The sequence below is a fragment of the Balaenoptera borealis genome (genome assembly GCF_965194805.1).
Source record: "Balaenoptera borealis genome assembly, chromosome: 9".
Classification (NCBI taxonomy): domain Eukaryota; kingdom Metazoa; phylum Chordata; class Mammalia; order Artiodactyla; family Balaenopteridae; genus Balaenoptera; species Balaenoptera borealis.
Window position 1 is genome coordinate 41120564 of NC_138873.1, and position 18263 is coordinate 41138826.

Genomic DNA, 18263 nt, shown 5'->3' on the forward strand with positions numbered 1-18263 from the left:
CTTAAAAAAAAAAAAAATGGTCATGAAGAAACTTGGGGCAAGATGGGAATAAAGATGCAGACCTACTGGAGAATGGACTTGAGGACATGGGGAGGGGGAAGGGTAAGCTGGGACAAAGTGAGAGAGTAGCATGGACACTTCCAAATGTAAAATAGATAGCTAGTGGGAAGCAGCTGCATAGCCCAGGGAGATCAGCTCGGTTCTTTGTCACAACCTAGAGTGGTGAGATAGGGAGGGTGGGAGGGAGGGAGACACAAGAGGGAAGAGATATGGGGACATATGTATATGTATAACTGATTCACTTTGTTATAAAGCAGACACTAACATGCCATTTTAAAGCAATTATACTCCAATAAAGATGTTAAAAAATATATGCAAAGATATATATATATATATATATATAAAGTTATTCACGTGTTCTTTGTAACAGAAAAAGAAAAAAAGAAAGACCTAAACACACTCCAATGGAACATTGATGAAATACATTTTAGTTTATAAAACATGGAACAGTGAAAGCATGGGTAAGACGTTTACATTGCTTGTGTTTGTTTTTCCATTGGAAGGTATGTAACACATATAAATTATATAAACTTTGTTTCCTCTTCTGTAAAATATGAAGGACATTTGTACCTACTTATAGAATAGCTACACAAATACTCAGTGTTAAGATTCTATTCTCCTCCTCTTCTGCCTTCTTCTTCTTCTTATCGTTATCACCGTCATCATCATCATTATCATTTTTGTTATATAGCACGACTTGACCCCACTGAGTTCAAAATATATTTAGACATGTAAATAATCTGTCAAACAATTATCGTACCCTATAAGAAATGTAAAAATAGAGATGTATTCACATATACAAGGACATAAGAAGTTATCTCCAATAGGAATATTAAGTTAAAATATTGAGATAAATAATTAGCAGTTTTTGCAAAAGTGTCTGTGTGCATAACACATAATGTATTACATACAGTGCATAATATATAATATGCACAATTTATACAATTTTACATCATTATTAGAAGAGAAAAAGATTGGATGTGTACAAAACTAGTAGAAATGGCTGCCTTTGAGAATTTAATTCCAGGAAATATTAAAAATTTTCTTGTTCATAATTTCTAATTATCTAAATGATGTATTAATATCTGTAATAAGAACAATGTTTTAAACATTATATGAATGAGGCCCTGCATAACTGGTTGGAATTTGGAGGATAAAGAAAACAATTAATGTATAAGAAAGGAGAAAACAGTTTAAAGCAATTTTAGCTCCAAGACAGAGGTTTAATCTGCAGTAATTTGATGTTTCCCTAGTTCAGGTTGCTCTGAATTTGCACACTGCTTAAAACAAATGATTAACATTTAGAATGAAAGGGAGATAATCTAGAAAAATGACAAAATTGGGGCTGAAACCTCAGAAATCAAGCCAAAGTTAAGAAAATGCTATAGCTCCTTTTATTTGTTCCCTTGTTAAGACATGGGCTGCCCCATTCAGACCAGTGCATAAGCAATGATACACATTGATTCAATTTATGCTCTCACAGAAAATTTTCATCACTTTAACAGTGTTTATCTATAGAAATCTCAATTTCACAATTATCAACTAGCATTTATTGAGCAGTGTTCTGTTATAAGAGGACATTTGTACAACTTACTGAGTTGTTACCAATTTGAGTGCCAGGCATCAAAGACACAATGAGGAAACATAAAACCCAATATCTGCCCTTAAAAAATTATAATCCTATTTAGAGTATTAACATTTGAAAAAATAATTTAAGTAAACAACTTAAGAGTAAAATAGAGACATGTATACACATTACTACCAGAAAACTCTGGGAGCAAACAGACCTATGCCAATAATGGTTGAAACGAGAGATTTTAAAAATTTATAAAAATATGGCTTTTAAGTTGTCTCTTGAAAATGATAAGGCTGAACAAGAAATTTCTTTGTGGGAGGAGAAAGCACCTATACAAAATATAGATATAGAAAAGATGATATTTTCAGGACTTGCAAATTATTGATATATGCAAATAATTTTGACGTTGTATAAGCCAGGATTAACAATAAATTATTTACTAAGAGACATTTAGTTACATATTTTCATCAATAATGGTCCTATAAATAATTTGTTCTAAGCTTCTTTTCCCAGTGATAGTTGGAGTCATAACATAATGGAGAATTTTTAAATGGCCATTTGAAGCCTTGCAGATGGAAGAAATTAAACTCAAAACGAGAGCATATTTAGTTTTGTTGTCTGACTTAATCTTGATTTCCAGGTGTCATGACGACTTCATTGACAAATGAAGTGACAAATAAGCTTGATTAATGGACTAATCATTTAACTTGATTTCCTTTTCTGTGATTTCTACTTAATTTCGTTTCTAAATGGTCACAGGTGCATTAAGCACCCCCCCCCCCATTTATAAAGAGTTGAATATAGAAGAATAGCAAAATTTTCCATTAAAATTCTGATATACTTGTGTGGATTTGAGGTCCAGAACATCGTTAAACAACTTTACTGAGACTATTTATCCTGAGGGGATATTTTGCTTGATCAAGAATATTAAGTAAGTTCAGCTATAAATATATCAGTGAAGTAGGATAAAGTTCAATTATTGCTTGAATATATAATTCCTCATCAATAAAGTAATTCATTAGTAAATGACAGCTCTTGTCTGTCTCCTTGATTCCTGACACCCATTCTGACAGCATTTAGAATAACAAAAGAACAGATATGTTTTACATAACTATTTCATTAAAATAGGAGGAGGGAGTGATTTAAATAAGACACTTTAAATATGGAAACTGTATTCACAATGATGAGTGAGGAGATTTAAAGGACCCCAGAGGTTATCAAGTCATATCTCCTTATTGTAAAGATGAGGAAAGTAAAGTTCAAGACTTTAAGTGATTTCAACTGGGTAAATCACACTGGACTTCCAGTCCAGCACTGCTTCAATTGCATCAATCTGCTTCCATATTAGGTTATAAAATATCTTTCATAATTTAAAATAGCACCATATAAAAATCCACACTCTAATTTGATATATAATGTAAGCACACAGAAGTATTACAACAGTATTTTTGGAGTCCATGACATTAAAGTATCTAAAGAACAACCAGTTTTTATCCATCAGTCATCATTGTCTTTGGATGAGATCAAAGGCAGTTCTACTTAATAGTATCTAACAATTCTTAAGTTTATTTTAGCATAAATTATTATATAGCACATCTTGAGTTAGATGGTTACTTGTATGATTTCTATTTTCAGATAAAGGAAGCAAGACAGAGGGGTTAAATAACTTGCCCCGCATTACATAACTTGGAAACGGTAGAGGCAGGATTAGAACAAAGGTAGTACTCTTAATCATTACATTTTGACAAGTCTCTGAAAAAGCCTTCCTAAGCCTAGCTACACATTGAGGATGGGTGCCTGAGCCAACCTATTTCATCCTTTTCTCTAATATCTCTTGGTTCCAGACTATACTGTAATTATATCAAGTGCTTCCTTTTTGATAAACCTAGGATAGGTATAATTAAAAAGACACATATATGTGGAACCTAGAAAAGTGGTACAGATGAACCGGTTTGCAAGGCAGAAATAGAGACACAGATGTAGAGAACAAACGTATGGACACCAAGGGGGGGAAAGGCGGGGGTGGTGGTGGTGGTGGGATGAATTGGGAGATTGGGATTGACATATATACACTAATATGTATAAAATAGATAACTAATAAGAACCGGCTGTATTAAAAAAATAAAATAAAATTCAAAAATAAATAAATAAATAAAAATTTAAAAAAATGAACATAATGAATATACATGAATGAACATAACAGATATTTATACATACACATATAAATATGTATGTGTGTCTCTATATGTGTGTGTATATATGTATATAATATATAGCAAAAAGAAAAATAAAGACCCATGTATATAGCACATATCTTAATAAATAAAAGAAAAAAAAAAGACACACAGTAAAAGCTAATGTTGGTGAGGTTATGGAGAAGTTGGTACCCTCACACATTGCAGGTGAGAATGTGAAGTGGTACAGCACTTCGGAAAACAGTTCGGCAGTTTCACAAAATATTAAACAGAGAATTACCATAGGACCCAGCAATTCCTCTCCTAGGAATTTCTTCCCAAGAGACATGAAAATATATGTCAGTATTAAAAAGTGTTTATAAATGTTCATAGTAGCATTATTAATAATAGCCAAAAAGTAGAAATAACACAAATATTCATTAGCTAATGAGCAGATAAGCAAAATGTGGTATAATTGTACTGTTATGGTTAATTTTATATCCACTTGGCTAGGCTCTGATGCCCAGTTGTTTGGTCAAACACTAGTCTAGATGTGACTGTGAAGGTATTTTGTAGATACAATTAACATTTACAACATTCAGGTTGAAAGTAAAAAGATAGGAAGATACATGATATGCAAACATTAATTTTAAAAAAGGAGGAGTGGCCAAATTAGAATCTGCTAAAGTAGATATCAGAGCAAAGAAAATTACTAGAGATAAAGACAGATACTTCATAATGATAAAAAATAAGAAGACATAAAAATCCTAAATGTCTATACACCATCAGTGAACCTCAAATGCATGAAGCAAAATTGATAGAGCTGAAAGGAGAGATTAACAAATCCACAACCATAGTTACGGACTTCAGAAGCTGCTTCTCAGCAACTGATAGAACTACTAGACCGAAAGTAATCAACGATATAGAAAACCTGGATAACATAATTGACCAAAGGATTAAATGAACATATATAGAACATTTTACCCAAAAACAACAGAATACATGTCTTCTAAATGCCCATGGAACATTTGCCAAGATAGGCTATATCATGAGCCATATAAAACAAATAAACAAAATTTAAAAAATTAAAAATAATTGAAATTATAAAGTGCATTCCATGAGCATAAAAGAAACAATCTAGAAATCAGTTACTAGAAAGACAAAAAAATAAATATCTAAACACATGGGAATCAAACAAGATACATCGGGCTTCCCTGGTGGTGCAGTGGTTGAGAATCTGCCTGCCAATGCAGGGGACACGGGTTCGAGCCCTGGTCTGGGAAGATCCCACATGCCGTGGAGCAACTGGGCCCGTGAGCTACAACTACTGAGCCTGCGCATCTGCAGCCTGTGCTCCGCAATAAGAGAGGCTGCGATAGCGAGAGGCCCGCGCACCGCGATGAAGAGGGGCCCCCGCTTGCTGCAACTAGAGAAAGCCCTTGCACAGAAACAAAGACCCAACACAGCCAAAAATAAATAAATAAATAAATAAATAAATAAATAAATAAAAAGGAATTCCTTTAAAAAAAAAAGCAAACCAGATACATCTAAATATACCAGAGATCAATGAGGAAGACCCAAATAAATTTAAAAAATATATAAAAGTGAATGAAAAATACAACATAAAATACAAACATATCAAATACTAACAATCTGTGCAATACAGATAAGGCAGCATTGAGAGGAAAATATATTGCATTAAACGTTATAAATTCCTCATTTAAAATGAGAAAACATTCAAATCAATAATCCATGCTCCTACCTCAAGAAACTAGAAAAGAAAATAAAACAGAAGGAAGAAAATCACGAAGAGCAGAAATCAGCAAAATTGAAAATAAAAAAATGATGATCAATGAAACAATAGGTTGACTTTACAAAAATCAATAAAATTGATCGATCTCCGTAAAAATAATAAAAATAAAAGAAGACACAAATCAGCATTATCTGGAATGAAATAGAAGATGTCTTGTAGATCCTAAGGCATTAGAAAAATAATGAGCAAATATTATGAAAAAATTCGTACTCATAAATTTGAACATATAATTAATGGAAAAATACTTGGAAAAAAACATGAAATATCAAAATGCATCCAAAATGAAATAGATAATATAAATAGCTCTGTAACCATGGATGAAGTTGAATTTGTAATTAAAAAGTTTCAGAAATAAATATCTCAAGACCCAGATAGTTTTACTGGAGCATTGTACCAAACATTTAAAGAAAAATTAATAGCAGTTTTACACATTTTGTCCATGAATAGAAGATTTAGAAACACTTTGCAACTCATTTTCTGAGTGTAACTCTGATATAAAGGTAGTACAAAATAAAACACAACAAATCAATACAGATATATCTCTCATGAATTTAAATACAAAAGTTCTCAAAAACATATTAGCAAACCAAAATCCAACAATACATATAAAAATATTATGCATTATGACAAAGTGAAATTTATTCCAGGTATGCAATGCTCTCTTGACATTTGAAAAATTAATCAATTTAATCCACCATATCAACACATTAAAGTTAAAAAAATTATGTAGATAGATCAGTTGCTGCAGAGAAAAACCATTTAACAAAAATCCAACATGTATTTACTTACCAAGTTAGGAATAAAGGAAACTGAGGAAATAGGAATGGTGTAAAATTATCTCAATTTGATAAAGACCATCTATAAAAACCTGTAGTTTGCATCATACTTAATTATGAAACACTGAATGATCTTCCCTAAGATTCAGAACAAAACCAGGATGTCTGCTCTCACCACTTTTTTCAACATAGTACTGGAAAGTCTAGCTACTTCAACAAGGCAAGAGAAAGAAATTGAGAGAATGTGGAGGATCATGGGCTAGTGGAATCATATACAGAAGCCAGAAATAGTCTAGCACAAATACATGCAATTGACTTTTGACAAGGGTACAAAAAGCCATTGAATGGAAGAGGAAAAAAAAAGTCTTTTCAATAAATGATGCTCAGGGCTTCCCTGATGGCACAGTGGTTGGGAATCTGCCTGCCAATGCAGGGGACATGGGTTCAAGCCCTGGTCCGGGAGGATCCCACGTGGCCCAGAGTAAATAGGCCCATGCGCCACGGCTGCTGAGCCTGCACTCTAGAGCCCGCGAGCCACAACTACTGAGCCTGAATGCTGCAACTCCTGAAGGCCACGCACCTGGAGCCCGTGCTCCACAACAAGAGAAGCCACCGCAATGAGAAGTCAAGTGGCCCCTGCCCACAGCCCGTGCACCGCAACGAAGAGCGGCCCCCGCTCGCCGCAACTAGAGGGGGCCCGCACGCAGCAACAAAGACCCAACGCAGCCAATAAATAAATAAAATTAAAAAAAATAAAAAATAAAAAAAGAATAAATGATGCTCACTTAGACATCCAAATGAAAAAAAACACCTTTGACTTAAAACCTCACACCTTTTGTATAAAATAACTCAAAGTGGATTACAGATCCAAATGTAAGAGCTAAAATTATAAGCTCTGAAGAAAGTATAGGAGAGAAGAATCTCTGGTATTTATGGTTAGGCAAATAATTCTTATATTTGATAGTGAAAAGACAATCCATAAAAGGGAAAGTTTAATTAATTTCCATTAAAAGGGAAAATTGGCTATCATTAAAATTAAAATCTTTGGCTAACAAAAGTCCATGTGAAAAGGATACAAAGACAAGCTACAAACTAGGAGAAAGTATTTGCAAACTACATACCCAACAAAGGACTGTTATGTTGAATATATAAAGAATTCCTAAAACTGAACAGGAAAAAAATATGAAATTCGATTACAAAATGGGCAAAAGACATTAATAGACATTTTACCATAGAGGATATACAAATGACAAATAAGCATATGAAACATGTTCAATATCATTAGTTATGAGGGAAATGCAAACAAAAATCACAATGAGATATTAACTACACACCTATCTGGCTAAAATTTTTTTAAAAATAGTGACAATATCAAATTCTGGTAAGAATGTGGAGAAACTGGATCATTCATTTATACATTGAAGTTTGGAATGTAAAATGGTGCAGCCATACTAGGAAAACTGTTTGACAATTTTTAAAAAACTAAACATGAAACAATTATTTGACCCAGCAATTCTACCCTTGGATGTTTATCCCAGGTTGATGAAATCTTATGCTCACACAAAAGCTTCTATGAAAATTTTTATGAAAAGCTTTATTTGTAATAACCCAAACTGAAAATAACTCAGATGTCCTTAAACAGGTAAACAGTTAAACAGATTTTGTTACATACATACCATGAAATACTACTCTTGCAATCAAAACTAACTAACTACTGATATATCTAACAACTTTGTAGAATCTCCAGAGAATTATTCTGAGTTAAAAGAATTTAAATATTGAATAGGTTGAATTCAAACGTATTCAAAATGTTATATACAATATTCTTTCATTCATATAACATTTTTGAAATGGAGAAGAGATTAATGGTTTTCAGAGTCAGGTTTACTGGATGTGAAGGACATGGGAGAGGTGTTGCTGTGATTATAAAAGGGCAATAAGAAGAATCCTTGTGGTGATGGAACTTTCCAGATTCTTCACTCTGTTAGTAGATACAAAACTTACATATGTAATGAAATTGTATAGAAGTAAATGCAAATACACAAAATGAAATACAAGTAAAAGTGTGGAAATCTGAATAAAATCAGTGGATTAGATCAATGCAAACATCTAAGTTGTGGTATTATACTATAGTTTTGCAAAATGTTGCTTTTGGGGAGGAAATGGATAAAGTGTATGAGATCTCTTTGTGTTATTTCTTACAACTACGTGTCAATCTACAGTTATTTCAATAAACATTTCAGTTTTAAAAAGGAATGAAATGCTGCTGCAACATGGCTGAACCTTAAAAGCTTTATGCTAAGAAGTAACTTACAAAAAGAGTTAGTAGATATGTAATATTTGCCTTGTGCTAAGGAAGGGGAGGAAGGGAAAGTGAACTACTAATGGCTGTGGCTGTTTGGGGGGATGACTGAAATGTTCTAAAGTTAGACTCTGGTGAATGTACTAAAAACCAAGGAATTGTACACTTAAAATGGGTGAATTTTTAGGATGTATTAATTATATCTGAATAAAACTGTTAGAAAAAGAATCAGAGAAAATTATGGCATTTAATTTGTGTCAGCATCTTCTTCTTCTCTCACTTTTGTAGAGGTTTCCCAAATATAGCAGGGATTTTTGCCCCTATGTTAACTGATTTTTCACATTTAAGCGTGTGTCTTAACAATCCTTGACTTTACTGAGGGAGCAGACTGAATTGAATAAACCTCTTGGAGTGAATTACAATGCCAGCTGCTCCGTGTATAAGAAACTGAGTATTTGCCTTAGTGTGTATGTATATGTATTTGCCTTACATATTAACACACTTCAGTGCATACCTCCACAACTGGCCCATGTTTTTACCACTCACTGATAGAGGAAATGTTGTGACTGTATTGTTTATTCTTGCAAACTTTCTCCTCAGGTAGATTCTCCTTTATCTGATCTTTCGTCCGTCTGACACTGTTTGTTCTGTTGCTCTAGAAATTTCTAAGAATTCTTTTTCTATTATGATTATCTCCCCTGTTTTCCAAAAATAAAAGTGTTTTCTTTCATATCTATTAGACCTCCAAGTAGAAATACTGGGTAAGCAAGTTGATATATGGAGTCTAACCTTGATTTGAGAGTTTTTATTTTATCAGTGGTATGTAGGTATCTAAGGACTTTTCTCTGGCGTATTCTATATGTTAAAAGGTATAGAAGGATAGTTGAAACATTTAAAGACAATTGAGAAGTAGCCACCAGTGAGTTAAAGGATAAATAAGCATATTTGTTGTCTTTGAATCAAATTAAAGACTTTTTTTTCCAAGAGAAGGGAGTGAAAATTCTGTCAAACGCTGATGATAGGTAGGGTAAAATGAAGATTAGTATACATATGACTTTCCTGTGAGGAATGTGGTTGAGAACGTGATCACTACAAGTTCAGTTTACTGCTATTGCCCTAATTCCTGCTAAGGCACATGTTGTTTTACTTACCACCAGTTTTCTTGTACCATCAGTGTAAATGTTAACACGGTGAAAAAGGCAAATATGAAGTAATGCTTAGTACTATTCTGAAAAGAATTTTCAACCACCTGAAAGAGTTTAGACAATCCTGAGGAGTCTATGGATCACAGTTTAGAAACCACTCCCACAGTTATATGGGATTCAATATAAATATTTTGGCAAATACAAAGCAAATACTTTCAAAGAGCAAAAAACAGTTGACTTTTACACCATTAGATTGCTTTTTATACCAGTAAAAATGAACTGTAATAAATTCCTATCCCTAAACTAAACTGTAAGGACAAGTTCATTTTTGCTGTGTTAAATGAATAATTTATTTTTGAGTCATGGGAGTGGGGGGCTATCTTACCATTCACTTCATTGTGTGATTTTTAATCCATAAGAATTTAACATTTTGACATAATTCTTCCTATTTTATTGAAAACTAATGAGAGTTTATTCTATTACACATAAAACAATGTGTAGTAATAATTTAAAACAAAATTTACATGCTGAATCCCTTGAAATAGTATTTTAAAACATACCTGAAGATTTTGAGCACTGGCAATTTGGTGTAATTTGAGTTTAAGCTCAATGTTATAGCTTTTCAAAATTTAATTATATTATAATTAAAAAAGAAATATAACATTAACAATAATTTCAGTTATTTAGCTAATTTTAAATTTGCTTCACAATGGATGAAAGACATTTATTAAGCACTTGCATAATAATGCATATCTTGAAGCCTTAACCACCTTAAACTCTAGTTATGGATAATCCATGCATAGATACCTTTGATGGGTTTATATATATTTAAGACAATTCTAATAAGCTTAAAAATAATAATATGTTTGAAATTTTAGAAAGAATCATTTGTTTGCTTGCTGTGCTCCCAACTGATTATTTTAAGCAAAGGTAGCTTCTCTTTAGGAGCACAATGAAGCAAGCTCCAGCTAGAAAAAGAGCTGTCTCTTATTGGAACATGAAGAAGATAAGAGAGCCAAAGGGTGCTCTCAGGTGGAGATGAAAGTCATAAAATGTGTGAATTAAAAAGAACAGACTCATTTATCTTTGTTTTTTTACACCTGGACAGAATGCTAAGAGCCATCTGTCAAAACTGCATTCAAAGCAATAAAGAACATTTTGTTTGTTTGTAAATAAATTAAATAGACCTGGATGGGATTTTAATGGAAATACGTACAGTTGAGATTTCCAAATAATCAAGCTCGGCATATCCTTCAACAAGCTTTTGATGGGGCTCTTTAGAGGGCAGTTCTCAAGGAGAATTCCCCTTTCCTCTTTTTCTTCTTGCAATACGGCTATTCAACAATTGTTTTCCTTTTTAATATTTGACACATTTTGGATCAGTAGGAAATTAGAAAAAGAGTCCCAAATGATCTCCACCATGAAAGCTTTGCCTTGGGATGAATAAATAAATTGGGTGGAAAAAATACGACTTTATTTAGAATGCTAAGGGTAGATTTTCACCAAAATTGATAGAAATAATGTATCTTTTATAATATGACATATTGTTTGAGTAAAGAAATCATTCACAACAAAATGACACCAGACTAATCTCTTTCTATTTTCCTTTCAAAGAATAAGGCGCTAAACACTGGGGACAAAAGAGAATCACATTTTTTTCCGAATTTTTAGTCTTTCTCTTTTTCTCTCTGTTTTTTAAAAAATTTTTGATTAAAATAAATTGGGGAAACACAGAATGATGAATGTCAAGATAAATAAAATAGAAAAATACATGAGACAGTGAAATACAATCTATAAATATATTTGTCCTTGGAAATAGCAATATAGTATCTTAAATGATAGAGTTTATGAAAATCACATTTGAAAGATTGACGCCAAAATATCCACTTTTGATGTAAGAGCTGTGACAACCCTTCTTGACAAAACTGAAAATATTTCACAAAAATAAAAGATTTATATAAAATATTTCTTTAAAATACATCAATTTTTATAATTATATAGATTTGAACTCCTCAAAAGAGCAGGTCCTATAATAGTATAATTTGTACTTAAGGGAACAACACAAAGTAAAGAAGTTCAATATTCAGAATAGTGCCATATTCTGAAGTGACTTTTTTAAAAATCTGTGAAAGATATAGGATTGAAACTTCTCTCATCTCCCTAAGATGTCTTCAAACATTAAAAATACATATGTGAGGGATTTCCATTTGGGAAATTCAATGAGAACACTTGCAAACATTGTAAAAATCAACTTTTTCAGGACTCTGGAAAATAACCAAAAGTTAATAATAACCTGAGGAGCATTTATTCAAGAAAAATGGCTGAATCTTGTGGTATTCTACTTTGTCTGAGTCCCATCTCCTTCTTTCCAGTTCAATGCTAGTCTTGAACTGCAGCATTGCAACCATGGTGGTTGTGAAAAGTAGTACCCTACCTATCACTGAGGTATGTGTGGCAGGTGGGAGGTAGTTTTGGGGGTTTCTCAAAAAGAACCATCTCCAGAGCATTTTCATTGTTTCATCTGCTTGGTAGCTCCTTGGAAAAGTCATATTCTTATGATTTGTCTTTATTTGACCTGACTCAGTTTTCTCAGTGAGAAAAGCCTTATCCTTAGTATTTTTGTCAAAAGCAATTAAGGGCAATTACTTAACATTGCAACTGCCTAAGACAGCAATACCAATTGAGACAAATAAAAGACTGGCCAAAAACAAGCAAGGAAGAAAAATCTTACAAGGAAAGTCTAAGAATGATATGTCCACAGGGGGCTTGGAAAAATTTCAGTATCCTTGAGATCTAGGAGTCCATGTGCAAGTGCAGGTCAGTGTATATGCCTCAGAAATACCTGAGAAAGCCTTGATCTCTCAAGTGCGGCTGACATTGAGATCATGCACGAACACAAACTGAAGGCTAAAAGCCTGAATTTTAAAGTGCCAAATTTAAAGGCATTCGTCATGATACACACAGAATCTTTTGGCAAATAGGCAGATTGGTTCAAAGCATTTAAGGAAATCTCTGCTCAATTATTGACTGATTACTAAGCTAATTAAGAAAAGACTTCAGTGCCTGTTCTATATAGGAAATATAGACCCTGGACTTAGTCCAAGAAAGTCACAGAATAAATAAACAGAAGTAATAATAACTATAAGAAAAAATCAAAAAGCAGCCATAATAACAAACCTTGGGGAGGGAGCAGGAAGGTGATTTGTAGCACTGCCACATTTTATTATTAAAAATGCTGAATTTTTAACAAAAAATTAGAAGCATGCAAAGAAACAGGGAAACATGGCCCATGCCTGGGATGGAGGTGGGGAACAGTCAACAGAAACTGTTCTCTAGGAGTCCAATGTTAAACTTACTAGACAAAGAATTTGAATCAACAATTATAAATATGGTAAAAAAATCTCTGAAGTACATCATGTTTAAAATATTAAAGAAAAACATGAGAATAATGTCTTATCAAATGTTATGAATTAAAAGATAGAAATTATAAAAAAGAAATGGATAACTTGTGGTTGAAAAATACAATAACTGGGATGGAAATTTCTCTAAAAGGCTCAACAGAAGTGAATTGGCAGAAGAAAGAGTCAATCAGCTTGAAAGTAGTTCAATTGAGGCTATCCAGTTTGAGGAACAGTAAGGAAAAAAGAATGAAGAAAAATAAATAAGGCCTAAGTGACCTGTGAGATATTATGCATACCCACATATGCACAATGGTAATCTTATAAGGAAAGAATGGAGAGAAAAAGGCAGAAAAAAAATCTCTTGAAATAAATAAATGGCCAAAAATTATCCAGATTTTATTAAAATAAAAAACAAACAACATTAATCTACACATCCCAGAAGCTCAACATAAACCAACTAGGATCAATTCAAAGGGAACCACACCTGGCTACATCATAGTCAAACTGCTGAAAGACAAAGGCAAAGAAAAAATCTTGAAAGCAGCAAGAGAAAAATGACTCATAGCATACAAGAGAATGTCAAAAAGACAAACAGCTAACTTCCTATCAGAAGCCCTGGGAGCCAGAATATGTTGGGAGGACATATCAAAAAGGCTGAAAGAAAAATATTGTCAATCAAGAATTCTCTATCTAGCACAACTACTCTTCAAATGAAGGAAAAATTAAGACATTCCCAGATAAACAAAAGCTCAAAGAATTTATCACTAACAAGCTTGCCCTACAAGAAATACCAAATGGGATCTTTAGGTTGAAGTGAAGTGATACTAGAAAATAACTTGAATCCACACAAGGAAATAAAGAATGCCTGAAAAGTAATTGCATAGGTAAATGTAAAAGACATAATACATTTATCTTATTTGTAGCCTTTTTCTTCTCTTATCTGATTTAAAATACAACTGCATAAACAATTATTATAAAAAAGTGCTTATGTGCTTACTATGTATAAAGATATAATTTGACAACAAGAGCTCAAAGGTAGGGGGATAAAATGAAGCTATATTGGAGAAAAGTTTTTTGGATACTATTGAAACTAAGTTGGTATTAATCTTAACCAGACTGTTTTAAGGTGCTAATTGTAATACTTAGGACAACCACTATGAGAATAACTTAAAATGCTAAAAGAAATAACAAGGGAATTAAAATTCTATACAAGAAAATATCTATTTAACAAAAAAGAAGACAGTAGTAAAAGAAGAGCAGAAATAAGACATACAATATATAGAAAAGAAAGAGCAAGTTGGCAGAGACAAATCCTATCTTTTCCATAATTACATTAGCTGTAAATTGATAAGATACTCCACTGGAAGGCAGAGATTAGAATAGACAAGGAAAAAAAAACCCAAACATGATTCAACTCTACACTGTTTACAAGAAACACATTTTAGATTCAAAGACACACATCCTTAGAGTAAAAGGATGGAAACTGATATGTCATGGAAACAATAATCAAAAGAATGCTGGGGTGACTATACTAATATCAGGAAAAAAAAAAACCTTTAATACAAATATTCTTACTAGAGGTGATATTTTATAATGTTAGAAGAGCAATCCCTTAGGAAGATAACAGTTAAAAAATAGGTACCTAACAACAACGCCTCAAAATAAAGCCAAAACTGATAGAATTGAAGAGAGAAATAGACAATTTAACAGTAATAGTTGGCATCTTTGATACCTTACTTTCAATAATGGATGAAATAACTAGGCAGATCAATAAGGAAATAGAAGACATCAACAACATTATAAATCCACTAGATCAAAGAGACATCTCTAGGATACTCCACCAACAGCAGAATATACCCTCTTCTCAAGTTCACATGGCACATTCTATATCATAGACAATTGATATGCACTAAAATAAGACTGAAGTTATGCAAAGTCTGTTTTCTTATAAACATTGCATCAAATCAATGTAAAATAAAATCAGTTGAAACTCCATCTTCTAATATGCAAATAATGAGTAAAACTAATATAAAGAACTAGCTAGTTTCTGTTTTTTAAATAAATGCCTTTTTAAATTGCTCTTAGAAAGTTTATGGTATAAAAATTTAAATCACTTAGGATTAAACTTTAAATCTAGTACAGAACAGGGAATGTTTTTAAGGACAATATGAATTCTATTTTTAAAAATTTCCAATGTTGGACTTCCCTGGTGGCTCAGTGGTTAAGAATCCGCCTGCCAATGCAGGGGACACAGGTTCGATCCCTGGTCTGGGAAGATCCCACATGCCATGGAGCAACTAAGCCCGCGAGCTACAACTACTGAGTCCGCGTGCCACAACTACTGAAGCCTGCGCGCCTAGAGCCCGTGCTCCGCAAGAAGAGAAGCTACTGCAATGAGAAGCCTGGGCACTGCAACAAAGAGTAGCGCCTGCTGGATGCAACTAGAGAAAGCCCACGTGCAGCAACGAAGACCCAACGCAGCCAAAAAAAAAAAAGTTTCCAATATTTATGTGATTTTTAGCAGTTACTAAGCTAACCATAACTTTACATATTTTACTCACAAGTAGCGTAAATGGCTGAGAATAAGTACGCTGAGAAACTATACAAGAAAAGTTAAAAGATGGACTATGTGGAATACAAAATGGAAACAGGATTCTATGAAAATGTGATGCAATTAAGAGTAGTGGAGACAGAGATGAATGATTGTAATGAAATTAAGTTGCAGTGAAAACCTTTAAGACTAATTACTTAGAAATACTTAAGAATAGAAGATGAACGTAGAAAAGCAAAACATGAAATAGATGTTAACTTCTGTGAGCACAGCAAACATGAAACGTTCTCAGAAGCTTCATCTCCCTCATGGCATTTTGTACAAAACTGCCTTTCAGAATCAGAGAAAGACAACTTTCCAAAAAGCAAAAATGCTAACATTTATTGGCTATTATACTCTAGGCTCTGTTCTAAATATTCTACACATACCAACTGATTTAAGCCTCATGATAATACATGAAAACAGCTTTATAGATGAAGAGAGATTCGTTTGGAGAGATTAACAAATTTGCTCGGCATCACACAACTAGCACTTCGTAAAAACAGGGTGTGAACAGGGTCAGCCTGACTCCAGAGCTCAGGTGCTTATTTTTACTATCTTCTAGAATACATTTATAGCTTTTGTACTCTGCATTTAGGCATGAACAACTCTTAAGGTTTGGTCACTGGACTTATTCATTGTTGTACCTTGGTAGAAATGAACTGCTTAATTCTACAAACTATGAAAGGGTAAAAATGTAATTAAAGTGGATTTATATTTTTTAAAATATTAATATATTTTCCAACATCTCATTTTGATACAGTGGTCCCAATAACACTAGTTTAATTACTATGCATGCTACTATATTTCCACTAATGTATTCTTCTGCCCAGTTTATCTTTCTGGATTCATAGGTTCTTGGGTCTCTCATTTGATTTTTGTTATCACAAAATGAAATAAAGTGGCTTTGAACTCAATCTATAATAAGTATTAGATTATTTTTAACTGAACTCGAACTTTAGGAAGGATACTGTTTACTAAATTGCTATTTTTACCTCGGCAACCCTATATTGCATTGTCTATTACTGTGGCAAGTTTAGTTTTGAGTCCTTGGGAGGAATCAACTTCTTCAAAATTAATGCAAAATTGTTTACCAGGAAACATAAAGATTCAATTCTAGACATAAGACCCTATGGAAAAAAAATCCAAACTCTTAGTCAAATTAGAATAAGATGATAAGTCAGACCGAAAAGTGATCAAAAAGTATGTGGTAAGATAATTTAGAAATGAATTTTAAATTGGTGAAATGTCACCATCTCATTAGAAATATTTTTTTAATGTGTAGTTGTCATTTAATAAAGAGCTAAGAACTCTGAAAATAGATTTTCTTGCAGAGTCAGGTTTAAATAAAAATCATTTCCCTACTGAATGTATTTCCATTCTAAGTTTTGTTTTTTTTTTTCTGTTGGGATAGTCTAGTGAGACCTCATATGTGCCATATTACCATCACAATACTGGTAAAGACACTAATAAATGCTCATTTTATTGCAAATTCTGTACTCAGTAGAATAGTCACTCCTGCTATCAGTGCTGCCTGCATATCAATGTGAAGATATTTCAACTGGAAAAGAAGCATGGTGGCTTACTCTCTATTTTTACCCTGTTAACATTAAATTTTTGCTCTGGAAATAACTATCTTTTAGTCATACAGCTCTAAAATTAGAATGAATTAGGAGTCAAAGTTAAAATTGTAAAAGTATTATTAAAACAATTTTAGAGCAATAATCAATGTGTTGTGAGCATCCTAAATTCTATATAGAAAAAGTGTAAATGATTCTCTAATTGCTCACCTAAATGGTAGCAATTGTCTACTCTCTGTTATTAAACACAAATGCTTTACCTTATTCTTCCTGTGTCTCTTTAGGAGAATTAACCTAGTTTTAATCCCTAGATAGTCCTTCGACTCCCTGCTGGTTCTTCTATATGTGGCTTTGATAGTTGGCTAGGGTCTTTCTGCTGTTGATATATTTAATATTTTTGCAGAGCAATAAAAAGAACAGGGAGCTAGGATTTTACCAACCTTACATCTGTAAATGTTAAAGAATTTTATCTACAATTTTAATATTTTATTATAATCTGATAGAATGTGGTAGGAGAGCTACTCTTTCTCTTTCACCTACTGGAGGATATGCAAGATCTATTTTTTTAAAAAGTAAACTAATTCTAACAATCTAAGAATTTTGCATGACCACAGAGGTTTAGGTGATTTACCTATACACAACTAGGGGGATAAAGAGAAAAGGTACGGCACAGAAATGGTCTTAAATTTGTTATCCTCATTGGCAAAGAAGAATTAGAAAATGAGTGGAAGTGGAAATTCAGAAGATAGCCTAAAAATAGTTACAGATTTTGAGAGTTAGACCTAACAGCTGAGAATACAAAACTTCAGATTATATGGGGGACTGAGGAAAATAAATATATTTTTA

At 32.8% G+C, this 18263-nt stretch overlaps 2 long non-coding RNA genes across 2 annotated transcripts in view; one reads left to right on the plus strand and one right to left on the minus strand.

The window, feature by feature from the left end:
• LOC309635314 overlaps positions 1 to 18263 on the minus strand; it is a 127615-nt gene that overhangs the window by 53061 nt on the left and 56291 nt on the right. The gene's annotated exons all lie outside the window — the stretch shown is intronic.
• LOC309635298 lies at positions 10493 to 15237 on the plus strand. Its single transcript, XR_014248742.1, has 2 exons — positions 10493 to 13150; positions 13531 to 15237. It is a non-coding gene; the product is annotated as an uncharacterized lncRNA (long non-coding RNA).